Source organism: Triticum dicoccoides, chromosome 3A (assembly GCF_002162155.2).
Source record: "Triticum dicoccoides isolate Atlit2015 ecotype Zavitan chromosome 3A, WEW_v2.0, whole genome shotgun sequence".
Taxonomy (NCBI): Eukaryota; Viridiplantae; Streptophyta; class Magnoliopsida; order Poales; family Poaceae; genus Triticum; species Triticum dicoccoides.
The window spans coordinates 392843317-392861050 of NC_041384.1; positions in this window are offsets into that span (position 1 = coordinate 392843317).

A 17734-nucleotide genomic window follows, 5' to 3' on the forward strand; every position below is an offset into this window, starting at 1 on the left:
ATAAGGAGGCACTTTAGGATATCAGTCAAGCGAGTACGCAAAAAGACTGGCCTCAACATTTCAGCAAAGCGTTCAAATTCTTCATCATCTTTCTTTTTAGTTGACTTAGGTGGAAAGGGCATAGGTTTTTGAACCCATGGTTCTCTTTCCTTGCCATGTTTTCTAGCAACAAAGTCTCTTTTATCATATATTTTATTCTTAGGTTGTGGGTTATCAAGATCAACTGCAGGTTCTTTCTCAACATCATTTTTTGGTTCTTTATTATTTGTTTGAGTGTCTTTATGAACCTCATCATTATATTTTTCATTATCAGAAGGTGAGTGTTCACTACCAGGTTGATTTTCAGCATCAGAGATAGAAGCTTCATTATCAGGAGGTTTTTCTACTTCAGGTTCACTAGAGGCATGCAAAGTCCTACCATTTTTCTTCTTTTTATTTTTAGGACTACGTGCATCAGTGTTATCTCTTTGAGAGTCTTGTTTAATTCTTTTTGGGAGTCCCTCGGGATAAAGTGGTTCCTGAGTCATTTTACCTCCTCTAGTTACTACTCTAATAGCAAAGTCACTTATATTATTATTCATTTCATCAAGAAACTCTCTTTGAGATTTAGCAACTTGTTCTAACTGAGTTTGTACCATAGAAGCATGCTTCCCTACACCTCTAACATCATTTGAGATTCTAAATAACAAGTCACTCAAGCGAGAAATCATATCAGAATTGTATTTCAATTGTTTCATAACATTTGATTGAAGTGATCTTGCTTTCTAATGTAGTTTTCAAACTCATAAAGGCATTGGCTAGGGTGCATATTGTGAGGATTATCATTATCATTGAATTTCATTAGAGAATTTACCTCTACCACCGTAGGTTGTGGTGGTGTATCAAGCCCATGCATTTATTCAATAGGAGGTAAATTTTTTATATCCTTAGCTTTAATACCTTTTTCCTTCATAGATTTCTTTGCCTCTTGCATGTCTTCAGGACTGAGATATAAAATACCCCTCCTCTTCGGAGTGGGTTTAAGCGGTGGTCCAAGAAGAGTCCAATCATCATAATTTTTCAATATGTTATTAAATAATTCTTCAGCTTGACCAATAGTTCGTTCCCTGAAAACACAACCAGCACAACTATCTAGGAAATCCCTAGAAGCATTGGTTAGTCCATTATAGAAGATATCAAGTATTTCATTTTTCTTAAGGGAATGCTTAGGCAAAGCATTAAGCAATTGGAGAAGCCTCCCCCAAGCTTGTGGGAGACTCTATTCTTCAATTTGCGCAAAGTTAATTCCTGTAAGGCAGCTTGTTTGTTATGAGCAGGGAAATATTTTTTAGAGAAGTAATAAATCATATCCTGGGGACTACGCACACAACCAAGAGCAAGAGTATTGTACCAAGATTTAGCATCTCCCTTTAACGAGAATGGAAATAAATTGAGCATATAGTAATAGCAAATTTTCTCATCATGAGCAAAAAGGGTGGCTATGTCATTCAACTTAGTAAGATGTGCCACATCAGTTTCAGTTTCATAACCATGAAAAGGATCAGATTGAACCAAAGTAATTAACTCTGGGTCGACATAGAATTCATAATCCTCATCATCAATAAAGATAGGTGAAGTAGCAAACTTAGGATCACATTTCATTTTAGCATTCAAAGATTTTTCTTTGCACTTGCATAATAATTTCTCTAGATCATCTCTATCCTTACAAGCAAGAATATCTCTAGTTGCCTCTTCACCCATAACATAACCTTTCGGTACCTTTGGTAATTCATATCTAGGAGGGCTAGTTCTACTAGGTGTTTCAAGATTTTCAGTTTCAAGCTCATCATCAGTTTCAACAATATCATGTTGTCTTACTGTAGCAATTTGTTCATCAAGAAAATCACCTAGTGGCACATTATCATCAAGCAAGGTACTAGCATCATCATAAGCATCATTCATAGCAGAGGTAGCATCATCAATAAGTTGCGACATATCAGGATTGATAGCATGTGGTGGTGTTGCAAGTTTACTTATAGCAGAAGGTGAATCTAAAGCGGAGCTAGATGGCAGTTCCCTACCTCCCCTCGTCTTAGAGGGAAAAATCTTAGTCTTAGCATCTTTCAGATTCTTCATAGTGATAAATTGATAATAATCCCAAGTGACTCAACAAATATAGTTATGCTCATGGCAACGACGCCAGAAAAAGGTCATGATAACCCACAAGTGTAGGGGATCGCAACCGTTTTCGAGGGTAGAGTATTCAACCCAAATTTATAGATTCGACACAAGGGGAGCCAAAGAATATTTGCAAGTATTAGCATCTGAGTTGTCAATTCAACCACACCTGGAGATTAATTATCTGCAGCAAACTGATCAGTATCAAAGTAGTATGATAGTTTTGATAATAGTACCAGTAGCAATAGTAGCAGTAACAGTGATAGCAGTAACTTTGTAGCAAGTGCAATAGTAATGATAGCAGTGGTAACTTAGAAAGAACAATATAAGAGAAATTCGTAGGCTTTGGATCGATGATTTGTTGGATGATATTCATCAAGTGACAGTTATAACCTAGGGCGCGGCACTAGCTCCAGTTCACAAATATAATGTAGGCATGTATTCCATAAATAGTCATATGTGCTTATGGAAATAACTTGCATGACATATTTTGTCCTACCCTACTGTGGCAGCGGGGTCCAATTGGAAACTAAGGGATATTAAGGCCTCCTTTTAATAGAGAACCGGAACAAAGCATTAACACATGGTGAATACATGAACTCCTCAAACTATGGTCATCACCGGGAGTGGTCCCAACTATTGTCACTCCGGGGTTGCCGGATCATAACACATAGTTGGCGACTATAACTTGCAAGATCGGATCTACAACATAGATATAATGGTGCATAAATGGTTCAGATCTGAAATTATGGCACCCGGGCCTAAAGTGACAAGCATTAAGCATGGCAAAGTCATAGCAATATCAATCTCAGAACATAGTGGATACTAGGGATCAAGCCCTAATAAAACTAACTAGATTACATGATGAATCTCATCAAACTCCTCACCGACCAATGAGCCCACGGAGGGATTACTCACTCCCGGTGGGGAGCAACATGGAATTGGATATGGAGAAGGGTTGGTGATGAATAAGATCAAAGATCCCCCTCTCCGTAGCCCAAAATAGACTCCAGATCTGGCCTCCTGATGAAGAACAGGAGGTGACGGCGGCTCTGTCTCATGGAACACGATAATTCTTTCTTCCTGGTTATTTCTGGAAATATGTGATTTTATAGCATTGGTTTCAGGGTCTGCGGGGGCACCAGGTGGGGACAACCCACCTGGGCGCGCCTAGGGGGAAGGTGCGCCCTGGTGGGTTGTGCCCCCTCTAGTGGTTCTCCCTGCTAAAATTATAGCAAGGCACACATTAGGTGTGGTACACAACATTACATACATGATAGAACCTATGGCTCAGGCATAGGGAATGACTTTCATTTTCTCTCTATCTTCTGCAGTGGTCGGGCATTGAGTCTGACTCAACTTCACACCTTGTAACACAGGCAAGAACCCTTTCTTTGACTTATCCATTTTAAACTTCTTCAAAACTTTATCAAGGTATGTGCTTTGTGAAGTCCAATTAAGCATCCTGATCTATCTCTATAGATCTTGATGCCCAATATATAAGCAGCTTCACCGAGATCTTACATTGAAAAATTCTTATTCAAGTATCGTTTTATGCTATCCAGAAATTCTATATTATTTCCAATCAACAATATGTCATCCACATATAATATTAGAAATGCTACAGAGCTCCCACTCACTTTCTTGAAAATACAGGCTTCTCCAAAAGTCTGTATAAAACAATATGCTTTGATCACACTATCAAAGCGTATATTCCAACTCCGAGAGGCTTGCACTAGTCCATAAATGCATCGCTGGATCTTGCACACTTTGTTAGCACCTTTAGGATCGACAAAACTTTCTGGTTGCATCATGTACAACTCTTCTTTAAGATATCCATTAAGGAATGCAATTTTGACATCCATTTGCCAAATTTCATAATCATAAGATGCGACAGTTGCTAACATGATTCGGATAGAGTTAAGCATCGCTACGGGTGAGAAGGTCTCATCTTAGTCAACTCCTTGAACTTGTTGAAAACCTTTCGCAACAAGTCGAGCTTTGGAGACAGTAATATTACCGTCAGCGTCAGTCTTCTTCTTGAAGATCCATTTATTCTCAATGGCTTGTCGATCATCGGGCAAGTCAACCAAAGTCCACTTTTTATTCTCATACAAGGATCCCATCTCAGATTTCATGGCCTCATGCCATTTCGCGGAATATGGGCTCATCATCGCTTCCTCATAGTTCGTAGGTTCGTCATGGTCAAGTAACATGACCTCTAGAATAGGATTACCGTACCACTCTAGTGCGGATCGTACTCTGGTTGACCTATGAGGTTTGGTAGTCACTTGATCTGAAGTTTCATGATCATCATCATTAGCTTCCTCACTAATTGGTGTAGGAATCACTGGAACTGATTTCAGTGATGAACTACTTTCCAATTCGGGAGAAGGTACAATTACCTCATCAAGTTCTACTTTCCTCCCACTCACTTCATTCGAGAGAAACTCCTTCTATAGAAAGGATTCATCCTTAGCAATGAATATCTTGCCTTCGGACCTATGATAGAAGGTGTACCCAACAGTTTCCTTTGGCTATCCTATGAAGACGCATTTCTCCGATTTGCGTTCGAGCTTATCAGGTTGAAGCTTTTTCACATAAGCATCACAGTCCCAAACTTTAAGAAATGACAGCTTAGGTTTCTTGCCAAACCACAATTCATATGGTGTCATCTCAACGGATATAGATGGTGCCCTATTTAACGTGAATGCATCCGTCTCTAAAGCATAAACTCAAAACAATAGCGGTAAATCGTAAGAGACATCATAGATCGCACCATATCTAATAAAGTACGGTTACGACATTTGGACACACCATTACACTATCGTGTTCGAGGTGGCGTGAGTTGTGAAACTATTCCACATTGTTTCAAATGAAGACCAAACTCATAACTCAAATATTCACCTCCATGATCAGATCGTAGAGACTTTATTTTCTTGTTACGAGGATTTTCCACTTCACTCTGAAATTCTTTGAACTTTTCAAATGTACCAGACTTATGTTTCATTAAGTAGATATACCCATATATGCTCAAATCATCTGTGAAGGTCAGAAAATAACGATACGCGTCGCGAGCCTCAACACTCATCGGACCGCATACATCAGTATATATTATTTCCAACAAGTTAGTTTCTTGCTCCATTGTTCCGGAGAATGGAGTCTTAGTCATCTTGCTCGTGAGGCATGGTTCGCAAGCATCAAGTGATTCATAATAAAGTGATTCCAAAAGCCCATCAGCATGGAGTTTCTTCATGTGCTTTACACCAATATGACCTAAACGGCAGTGCCTCAAATAAGTTGCACTATCATTATTAACTTTGCATCTTTTGGCTTCAATATTATGAATATGTGTATCACTACAATCTAGATTCAACAAAAATAGACCACACATCAAGGGTGCATGACCGTAAAAGATATTACTCATATAAATAGAACAACCATTATTCTCTGATTTAAATGAATAACCGTCTCGAATCAAACAAGATCCAGATAGAATGTTCATGCTCAACACTGACATGAAATAACAATTATTTAGGTCTAAAACTAATCCTCACGGTAGATGTAGAGGTCGCATGCCGACGACGAGCACATCGACTTTGGAACCATTTCCCACACGCATCATCACCTCGTCCTTAGCCAATCTTCGTTTAATCCGTAACCCCTGTTTTGAGTTCCAAATATGAGCAACAGAACTAGTATCAATTACCAAGGCACTACTACGAGCATTTGTAAGGTACACATCAATAACATGTATATCAAATATACCTTTCACTTTGCCATCCTTCTTATCCGCCAAATACTTGGGGCAGTTCCGCTTCCAATGACCAGTCCCTTTGTAGTAGAAACACTCAGTTTCAGGCTTAGGTCCCTTGAGCAGCAACTTGCTTGTTGTTCTTCTTGAAGTTCCCCTTCTTCCCTTTACCCTTTTTCTTGAAACTAGTGGTCTTGTTAACCATCAACACTTGATGCTCCTTCTTGATTTCTACCTCCGCAGCCTTTAGCATCGCGAAGAGCTCGGGAATTGTCTTTTCCATGCCTTGCATATTATAGTTCATGACGAAGCCTTCATAGCTTGGTGGCAGTGATTGAAGAACTCTGTCAATGACACTATCATTAGGAATATTAACTCCTAGTTGAGTCAAGTGGTTATGATACCCAGACATTTTGAGTATATGTTCACTGACAGAACTATTCTCCTCCATCTTGCAGCTATAGAACTTGTTGGAGACTTCATATCTCTCAACTCGGGCATTTGCTTGAAATATTAACTTCAACTCCTAGAACATCTTATATGCTCCATGACATTCAAAACATCTTTGAAGTCCCGATTCTAAGCCGTAAAGCATGGCACATTGAACTATCAAGTAGTCATCAGCTTTGCTCTGCCAGACGTTCATAACGTCCGGAGTTGCTCCTACAGTGGGTCTTGCACCTAGCTGTGCTTCCAGGACGTAATTCTTCTATGCAGCAATGGGGATAATCCTCAAGTTATGGACCAAGTCTATGTAGTTGCTACCATCATCTTTCAACTTAGCTTTCTCTAGGAACTTATTAAAATTCAAGGGAATGGTAGCACGAGCCATTGATCTACAACAACATAGATATGCAAAAACTATCAGGTACTAAGTTCATGATAAATTAAAGTTCAATTAATCATATTACTTAAGAACTACCACTTAGATAAACATCCCTCTAGTCATCTAAATGATCACGTGATCCATATCAACTAAACCATGTCCGGTCATCACGTGAGATGGAGTAGTTTTCAATGGTGAACATCACTATGCCGATCATATCTACTATTGTAGGATCAAGAAGAGGTGTCGAGAGGGGGGGGGGGTGAGTAGACTCTTAGCAAGAAGAGTTGCAGTTTTTAATTTCTTTAAGTTGAAGTGAAGTTTTGGCACAAGTTTGAACATTCACAATACATCTCAAGCAAGCATGACAAGAGTATATGAGCAGCTAAAAGTAAGTCATGCAAGTTGCAAGAATGTAAAGGGATGGGATTGGAGTGTGCAAACGCAATTGGAGACACGAAGATTTTAGGCGTGGTTCCGATAGGTAGTGCTATCGTACATATACGTTGATGGAGACTTCAACCCACGAAGGGTAACGGTTGCGTGAGTCCACAGAGGGCTCCAGCCACGAAGGGCCCATGAAGAAGCAACCTTGTCTATCCCACCATGGCCATCACCCACGAAGGACTTGCCTCACTAGGGTAGATCTTCACGAAGTAGGTGATCTCCTTGCCCATACAAACTCCTTGGTTCAACTCCAAAATCTTAACGGAGGCTCCCAAGTGACACCTAACCAATCTAGGAGACACCACTCTCCAAGAGGTATAAAATGGTGTGTTGATGATGAACTCCTTGCTCTTGTGCTTCAAATGATAGTCTCCCCAACACTCAACTCTCTCTCATAGGATAGGATTTGGTGGAAAGATGATTTGAGAGGAAAGCAACTTGGGGAAGGCTAGAGATCAAGATTTATGTGGTTGGAATGAAGTATCTTGACCTCAACACAAGTGTAAGTGGTTCTCTCTCATAAAATGTATGTTGGAAGTGTAGGCATGTTCTGATGGCTCTCTCCACGAATGAAGAGTGGGTGGAGGGGTATATATAGCCTGCTAAAAAATCTAACCGTTACACACAAATCCTCAAACTCGGTGGGACTTAATCATACAACTCGGTCAGACCGATTTAGTTCATAATGTGACCGTTAGGGTTTTCGGTGGGACCGACTTAATTGACTCGGTGGGACCGATGTGCTAGGGTTAGTGTAAAGCCTCATCTCGGTTGGACCGATTACACAAATTCAATGGGACCGATTTTGGTAATAAGCTAAACAGAGAGTTGGCCAAGCAAACTCGGTGGGACCGATGTCATGTTTCGATGAGACCAAAATTAATGCAATAGGCAACAGAGAGTTTGCAAGCCCATCTCGGTGAGACCGAGATCCCATCGGTGAGACCGAATTGATTAGGGTTTCTGGCAGTGGCTGTGTCAAGAGAACTCGGTGGCACTGGATAGATCAAATTGGTGGGGCCGAGTTTGACTTTTGGTTTGGGATATATTTGGATATGAGAAAGTGGTTGAGGGTTGTGGAGCATATCACTAAGAACTTTGAGCAAGAACCTCATTAAGAAACACCTCGTCCCCTCTTAATAGTATTGGCTTTCCTATGGACTCAATGTGATCTTGGATCACTAAAATGAAAAATGTAGAGTCCTGAGCTTTGAGCTTGAGCCAATCATTTGTCTTCATCATCTTGAAGGGGTCCCACATCCTCTAGTCCATGCCACTCCATTGTTGGACTTATCTGAAATATGCTAAATGAAAGTATTAGTCCAACAATAGATATGTTGACATTAATTACCAAAATCACCCGGGGAGAACTTGTGCTTTCAGTCTCCCCCTTTTGGTGATTGATGACAACATACATCAAAGCTTTAGATAAAGATATAGAGAATAACAGGTAAAGCTTTGGAAAGACATGTAACATGCATAGGCTCCCCCTATATGTATGCAATCATGTAAATATGGAATATAAGAACATGTGAATGCATAGCATGACAGAGTAAGCAATGTGTTACATGTATCTTGGCTATATGCATCAGAGCAAAAGATGTAAATGTAGGAAATGTACCTACATGCTCATGAGTCTTCCTTGCAAACAATATGTACATCAGCAAGAAGTCCTCATGCACATGAGTGTGATGCATATACTTACCTTGTGGTCTTGAGTTGGCTTAGGAGAAATGAACCTGAGTAAACAAGGTTAGATAACACAGATACATCTACTAGCTAGAGTAAACAAAAAAACCACAAGAGTACCAAGACTGGGATGACATGTAGAGAGTGAGTACTAAGTACTCTATTGGATATAGACATGTCCCCAAAGGTAAAGATATGCAATGAATTCAAGGATTTCCTTCCCTTAGATGTCTTTCTCCCCCTGAATCTTGCTTGGGATACTGGGAGAAGATAGGGAACAGAAAATCAGAGCAACAAAAAAAGCAAATGCAAACAATCAAATATGAACATGTCTTTCCCCTCTTAAAGACATGTAACTTCTCTCCTCTTGAACACCAAGCATCCGGGGTCTTTGATGTGATACTTCTTTCTCATTGAAGAACTCTCTCCCCCTGAGTATTCTCTCTCCCCCTATAGAAATGATTAAGCTTTGATGTGATCTCTCTCTCTCCCTTTGACATCAATTTCCAAGAAGGGCTCTTTTGGATGTTTGTTACAAATGGGTTCGGTCCATGAGTCACAAAGCAAAGCAGCAAGTCGAATGTGATGCTGGTAGAGGACAAGAATCATTGAGTGGAGCTGGAGTAAAAAGAATGCGGGAACAAGTGACAGGTTGTCTTTCATGTAGTGAAATCGGTTGCACCGAGTGGTGTGTTCCGGTTGCACCTAAAGAGTTCGGTTGGACCGAATACAACAAACCGGTGTGACCGAGTTTATCACAGAGAAAACATTTGTCACCTCCGCTCACTAGACAAGAAAGATCTCACAAGGATTTGCAAGGAATTGGATGCAAGGAATGCATAACAAAACAAAGAAAAACAAAATCTAGATGAAGTTTGCAAAAACTCAAGGAAACACTAGAGAACTTCATCTAGAATTGGGCGGTGACAAAGTCACCTATGTTAGAGTATATTGACTAAGGAGTCAAGTAAGAACACTTGATCATAAGTCCTACTCATTGTTTAAGCTCAAAATTGGGTTACCATGTTTCGTTTAAGCATTTGATGTATTCACATCTTGTTGAGTTGCTTTAACCTATGTCTTGAGGTAAAGCTTCTCTAAGATGGAATGGCATACCTTGGGTGGTGGTGTTGATCTTGTTCATGTAGTTGAACTTGCGTGGGGTGCTCAAGGTTGATGTAGCACAAGAATGGTTGGGAGCACCACTTGGAGTTAAGTTCATCTACCTACGTGGTTTAGTTTTGCAAGAAAGAGCACTTGTGTATCCAAAATGACAATCATGAAATTTGATACATATAATTTGTCAAAGGATATGTTGAAGGGTTTCGTGCTTCGTTGTCATCAACCACCGTATTTTAGAGACTTGGTGATGTAGAGATCACTCAAGATGTGAGTGGGTTGCTATCTCATAGATTTAGATTCATCCAAGTACCTACAAGGGTTAGATAACATGCAAGGGTGCTAATATATCCAAGACATATGAATATCATCATAAGAGAAATATCAAGGATTTGTCATAGATTCATGCCTTGCATATATCCAAATGGAGTTCCACTCCAAGTTTTAAGCATCAATGATGTTCAATTCACCTCTCAAACGGCAAAAGACTTTCTCGTCAAGCGGTTTGGTGAATATATCCGCCAATTGCTTATCGGTACGAACATGCTTAAGATCAATGTCCCCTTTAGAAACATGATCTCGAATGAAATGATGACGAACTTCAATATGCTTAGTTCGAGAATGTTGCATGGGATTGTGAGCAATCTTAATAGCACTCTCATTGTCACAAAGTAATGGAACATGTTTCACATTGATCCCATAATCTTTAAGAGTTTGGGTCATCCAAAGTAATTGAGCACAACATGAACCAGCGACAATGTATTCCGCTTCGGCGGTGGATAAGGATACCGAGTTTTGTTTCATGGAAGACCAAGACACAAGAGATCTACCAAGAAATTGACAAGTACCCGAAGTAGACTTTCTATCAACCTTGTCTCCGACATAGTCCGAGTCGGAGTTGCCAACAAGATCAAAAGACGACCTCTTAGGATACCAAATGCTAAAATTTGGTGTATGTATTAAGTATCTCACTATCCTTTTCACAGCCTTAAGATGACATTCTTTGGGGGCCGCTTGATATCGTGCACACATGCACACACTTAGCATAATATCGGGACGAGAGGCACATATATATAACAATGAACCGATCATAGAGCGGTAAACTTTTTGATCAACCGGTTCACCGTCCTTAGTCAAGTCAAGATGTCCACTAGTAGGCATGGGAGTTTTCATACCTTTGCTTTCTTGCATGTTGAACTTCTTGAATAAGTCCTTGGTGTACTTTGTTTGAGAGACAAAGGTGCCTTCCTTAGTTCGCTTGATTTGCAAACCAAGAAAGAACTTGAGTTCACTCATCATAGACATCTCAAACTTCTCCGGCATTAGCTTTCCAAACTTCTCGAAAATGAGGGTTAGTTGAGCTAAATATGATATCATCAACATAAATTTGGCATACAAATAACTCACCATTAACCCTTTTAGTAGAAAGAGTAGAATCTATTTTTCCAATTTCAAAGCCTTTTTCAATAAGGAACTTGGTCAAGAATTTATACCATGCTCTAGGAGCTTGTTTAAGACCATAAAGGGCTTTGTGAAGTTTGTAAACATGATTGGGTTTCTTAGGATTGACAAAGTCGGGAGGTTGTTTAACATAAACTTCCTCCTCAATTTCACCGTTTAGAAAAGCACTTTTAATGTCCATTTGGTATAAAGTGATATCATTGTGATTAGCATAGGCAAGTAAGATGCATATGGACTCAAGTCTAGCAACGGGGGCATATGTCTCACCTAGTCCATACCTTCGACTTGAGTGTAGCCTTGGGCGACTAGACGAGCTTTTTTGCGGACGACTTGACCATCTTTGTCTTGCTTGTTGCGAAACACCCATTTGGTACCGATGATGTTGTGGTTGTTGTCGGGCTTCTCGACCAATGTGCACACTTGATTTCTCTCAAAGTTGTGTAGCTCTCCATGCATGGCATTTATCCAATCTGGATATTCCAATGCTTCCTCAACCTTCATAGGTTCAATGCTAGAGATGAATGAATAATGTTCACAAAAGTTAGCCAAACGAGTTTTAGAGCGAGTGATTCTCCCGGTTTGGATATCATTGTAGATTTGCTCAACGGGATGGTCTTTGGCGACTCTTGATCAAACTCGTGGAAGCTTTTGCTTGGGTCGGGGTGGAACATCTTCTTCATCTTGTTCTTCTTCTTCTTGGCCTTCTTCATTGTTGACGTTGCCATTCTCTTGTCGTGGTGGAGAAGTAGGTTGATGAGGTTCATCTTGGTGTACGTCCTCGTTTTCTTCATTTTGGTGTGCCCCACTTGTGGATGCTTCCAAGTCAACTCTTGGTTCAACTTGTCGTGAGTTGGAAGCTTCCACTTGGATGGACGAGGTACTCTCCTTCACCTTCATTGGACAAATCTTGCCGATAGACAAGTCTTGAATTGCTTCCGAAGGGTCTTTGTCTCCTACATCAATTGGCAATTGCTCTACTTGCGAGCCGTTAGATTCATCAAACTTCACATCTACCGTCTCTTCAACCTTTCGTGTGAAATTGTTGTAGACCCGGTAAGTGTGATAGTTTGAGCCATAACCGAGTAGGAAACCTTCATGAGATTTAGGAGCAAATTTAGAACGACGATGATTATCAAGAATGTAGCACTTTGAGCCGAATACTCGAAAGTATCCAACTTGGGGTTTGTTACCGGTGAGGAGCTTGTATGTTGTCTTGTCGAGTAGCTTGTGAAGATACAAGCGATTTGTTGCATGACAAGCTGTCTCAACCGTTTCCGCCCAAAAGTGTTTTGGAGTCTTGTACTCATCAAGCATCATTCTAGCCATCTCAATAAGATTTCAGTTCTTCCTCTCAACAACTCCATTTTGTTGAGGCGTGTACGTAGCCGAGAACTCATGTGAGATCCCTTCTTCGTCAAGAAAGGTATCCACATTTGCGTTCCTGAACTCCGTTCCGTTGTCCCTGCGAACCTTCTTGATCTTCACCTCAAATTGATTTTGGGCCTTCCTAGCAAAGTTCTTGAAGATCTTTTGGACCTACGATTTATCATCAAGAAAGAACACCCACGTAAATCTTGAAAAATCATCAACTATAACCAGACCGAATGAGTTACCACCGAGACTTTTATAGGCATTGGGACCAAAAAGATCCATATGAAGTAGCTCAAGCGGTCTTCTCGTGGTCATAATGTTCTTCACGGGGTAACTTACTCCAACTTGTTTTCCTGCTTGACAAGCACTACAAAGTCTATCCTTGTCAAACATAACATCTTTTACTCCAAGGATATGATCACCTTTAATAAGCTTATCAATATTTCGCATGCCCACATGACCTAGCCTTCTATGCCACAACCAGCCTTTAGAAGATTTAGCAATTAAGCAAGTTCTAGGTTGAGCCTTTTTTAGTGAAATCAACAATGTAAAGATCACCTCTACGTACACCGGTAAAGACCATTTTATGGTTATCTCTATGAAACACTTGGCAATCTACTTTAGTAAATAGGACATTGAATCCAAAGTCAACAAGTCTAGATACGGAAAGTAAATTGTAGCCAAGAGATTCAACGAGCATAGCATTTTGTATGGAGCTATCCTGTGAGATGGCCACCTTACCAAGGCCAACCACCTTACCCTTTGAGTTATCACCGAAAGTGACATACTTTCAAGGGTCGTTGTTTTCAGCAAGCTCGTGAACCATATCTTTGTCTCTGGTCATATGATCAGTACATCCACTATCAAGGACCCATTCCTTTCCTCCAACCATGTAGCCGCGAAGATTAGCCATAAGACCGAAGTGTCTCATCGCATCATCAAGATCATAGTCACTATCATCATCCTCATCATAGTATCCATGTTCAACATCATCATGTGATGGATCAACTCCTAGAGAGGGTAATTCATTAGAAGTATGACCATAACAATGTTCATCTCTATGGATTCTAATGACTTCGGAAATGATATTGCTAATAATTCCAACATCTCCTTTTGCACTCGTAAGATTAGTAAGCTCAAATAAGCAATCACCAAACTTGGGATCATTAGAACTCATCTTACTCAAGGCAATAGACTTATGAAGAATCTCATCTAGGATTTTCAAGGAATAATTTGGGAATCGTTCCTCAAGAAATCTCCATAAGTTGTAGGCACAATCAAAAGTAGGCAAGCTAGCAAGCAAGTTTCTAGGCAAAGGATCAACGAGGGTAGGATGCAAATAGACTCATCAAGGGTAGGATGCAAAGGATCAACAATGCGAGCACAAGGAGTAGTAATGTACTTGGTCAAATGATATTCATTGAAGATCCCAAGCATCTCATTTTTTCACTCATGAAAATACTCTCCATCAAGAATAGGCACTCTACGTCTAAGACTCCCCAACATAGACTCATCCATATTCCTCCAAAGGTGTTTAAACCAAAGCAATGGAGACCAATGCTCTGATACCAATTGTAGGATCGAGAAGAGGTGTCTAGAGGGGTTGTTGAATAGACTCTTAGCAAGAAAAGTTGCAGTTTTTAATTTCTTTAAGTTGAAGTGGAGTTTTGGCACAAGTTTGAACATTCAAAATACATCTCAAGCAAGCATGACAAGAGTATATGAGCAGAGGAAAGTAAGTCATGCAAATTGCAAGAATGTAAAGGGATGGGATTGGAGTGTGCAAACGCAATTGGAGACACGGAGATTTTTGGCATGGTTCCGATAGGTGGTGCTATCGTACATCCACGTTGATGGAGACTTCAACCCATGAAGGGTGACGGTTGCGCGAGTCCACAGAGGGCTCTGATGTATACTACACAACCTTCTTCTTGTAGACGTTGTTGGGCCTCCAAGTGCAGAGGTTTGTAGGACAGTAGCAAATTTCCCTCAAGTGGATGACCTAAGGTTTATCAATCTGTAGGAGGCGTAGGATGAAGATGGTCTCTCTCAAGCAACCTTGCAACCAAATAACAAAGAGTCTCTTGTGTCCCCAACACACCCAATACAATGGTCAATTGTATAGGTGCACTAGTTCGGCGAAGAGATGGTGATACAAGTGGTATATGGATGGTAGATAATAGTTTTTGTAATCTGAAAATATAAAAACAGCCTAGGGTTCATAGTTTCACTAGTGCAAGTCCTCTCAACAATAATAACATAATTGGATCATATAACTATCCCTCAACATGCAACAAAGAGTCACTCCAAAGTCACTAATTGCGGAGAACAAATGAAGAGATTATGGTAGGGTACGAAACCACCTCAAAGTTATTCTTTCCAATCAATCCGTTGGGCTATTCCTATAAGTGTCACAAACAGCCCTAGAGTTCGTACTAGAATAACACCTTAAGACACACATCAACCAAAACCCTAATGTCACCTAGATACTCCAATGTCACCTCAAGTATCCATGGGTATGATTATACGATATGCATCACACAATCTCAGATTCATCTATTCAACCAACACATAGGACCTCAAAGAGTGCCCCAAAGTTCTACCGGAGAATCACGATGAAAACGTGTGCCAACGCCTATGCATAGGTTCATGGGCGGAACCCGCAAGTTGATCACCAAAACATACATCAAGTGAATCATGTGATATCCCATTGTCACCATAGATACGCACGGCAAGACATACATCAAATGTTCTCAAATCTTTAAAGACTCAATCCGATAAGATTACTTCAAGGGGAAAACTCAATCCATTACAAGAGAGTAGAGGGGGGAAGAAACACCATAGGATCTAAATATAATAGCAAAGCTCGCGATACATCAAGATCGTATCACCTCAAGAACACGAGAGAGAGAGAGAGATCAAACACATAGCTACCGGTACATACCCTCAGCCCCGAGGGAGAACTACTCCCTCCTCATCATGGAGAGCGCCGGGATGATGAAGATGGCCACCGGAGAGGGATTCCCCCTCCGGCAGGGTGCCAGAACGGGTCTAGATTGGTTTTTGATGGCTACGGAGGCTTCTGGCGGCGGAACTCCCGATCTATTGTGCTCTCGGATGTTTTTAGGGTATATGGAGATATATAGGCGGAAGAAGTACGTCAGGGGGGGGGCACAAGGGGCCCGTGAGGGTGGAGGGCACGCCCCCTACCTCGTGGCCTCCTCGAAGCTTCCTTGACGTAGACTCCAAGTCTCCCTAGTTGCTTCTGATCCAAAAAATAAGTTTCGTGAAGTCTGAGGTCAATTGGACTCCGTTTGGTTTTCCTTTTCTGCGATATTCTAAAACAAGGTAAAAACAGAAAGTGGCACTGGGCTCTGGGTTAGTAGGTTAGTCCCAAAAATGATATATAAGTGTATAATAAAGCCCATAAACATCCAAAACAGATAATATAATAGCATGGAACAATAAAAAATTATAGATACGTTGGAGACGTATCAGCATCCCCAAGCTTAATTCATGCTTGTCCTCGAGTAGGTAAATGATAAAAACAGAATTTTTGATGTGGAATGCTACCTAACATATTTATCCATGTAGTTCTCTTTATTGTGGCAAGAATATTCAGATCCATAAGATTCAGGACAAAAGTTTAATATTGACATGAAAATAATAATACTTCAAGCATACTAACAAAGCAATCATGTCTTCTCAAAATAACATGGCCAAAGAAAGATATCCCTACAAAATCATATAGTCTGGCTATGCTCCATCTTCACCACACAAAATATTTAAATCATGCACAACCCCGATGACAAGCCAAGCAATTGTTTCATACTTTTGGTGTTCTCAAACTTTTTCAATCTTCACGCAATACATGAGCGTGAGCCCTGGACATAACACTATAGGTGGAATAGAATGGTGGTTGTGGAGAAGACAAAAAGGAGAAGATAGTCTCACATCAACTAGGCGTATCAACGGGCTATGGAGATGCCCATCAATAGATATCAATGTGAGTGAGTAGGGATTGCCATGCAACGGATGCACTAGAGCTATAAGTGTATGAAAGCTCAACAAAAGAAACTAGTGGGTGTGCATCCAACTCGCTTGCTCATGAAGACCTAGGGCATTTTGAGGAAGCCCATCATTGGAATATACAAGCCAAGTTCTATAATGAAAGATTCCCACTAGTATATGAAAGTGACAACATAGGAGACTCTCTATCATGAAGATTATGGTGCTACTTTGAAGCACAAGTGTGGTAAAAGGATAGTAGCATTCTCCCTTCTCTCTTTTTCTATCATTTTTTATTTTTTTATTTGGGCCTTTCTCTTTTTTTACGGCCTCTTTTTTTCTCTTTTTTTATTTTTTTGTTTGGGCTTCTTTCGCCTATTTTATTTATTTATTTTCGTCCGGAGTCTCATCCCGACTTGTGGGGGAATCATAGTCCACATCATCCTTTCCTCATTGGGACAATGCTCTAATAATGATGATCATCACACTTTTATTTACTTACAACTCAAGAATTACAACTCGATACTTAGAACAAGATATGACTCTATATGAATGCCTCCGGCGGTGTACCGGGATGCGCAATGACTCATGAGTGACATGTATGAAAGAATTATGAACGGTGGCTTTGCCACAAATACGATGTCGACTACATGATCATGCAAAGCAATATGACAATGATGAAGCGTGTCATAATAAACGGAACGGTGGAAAGTTGCATGGCAATATATCTCGGAATGGCTATGGAAATGCCATAATAGGTAGGTAAGGTGGCAGTTTTGAGGAAGGTATATGGTGGGTTCAAGGTACCGGCGAAAGTTGCTCGATACTAGAGAGGCTAGCAATGATGGAAGGGTGAGAGTGCATATAATCCATGGACTCAACATTAGTCATAAAGAACTCAC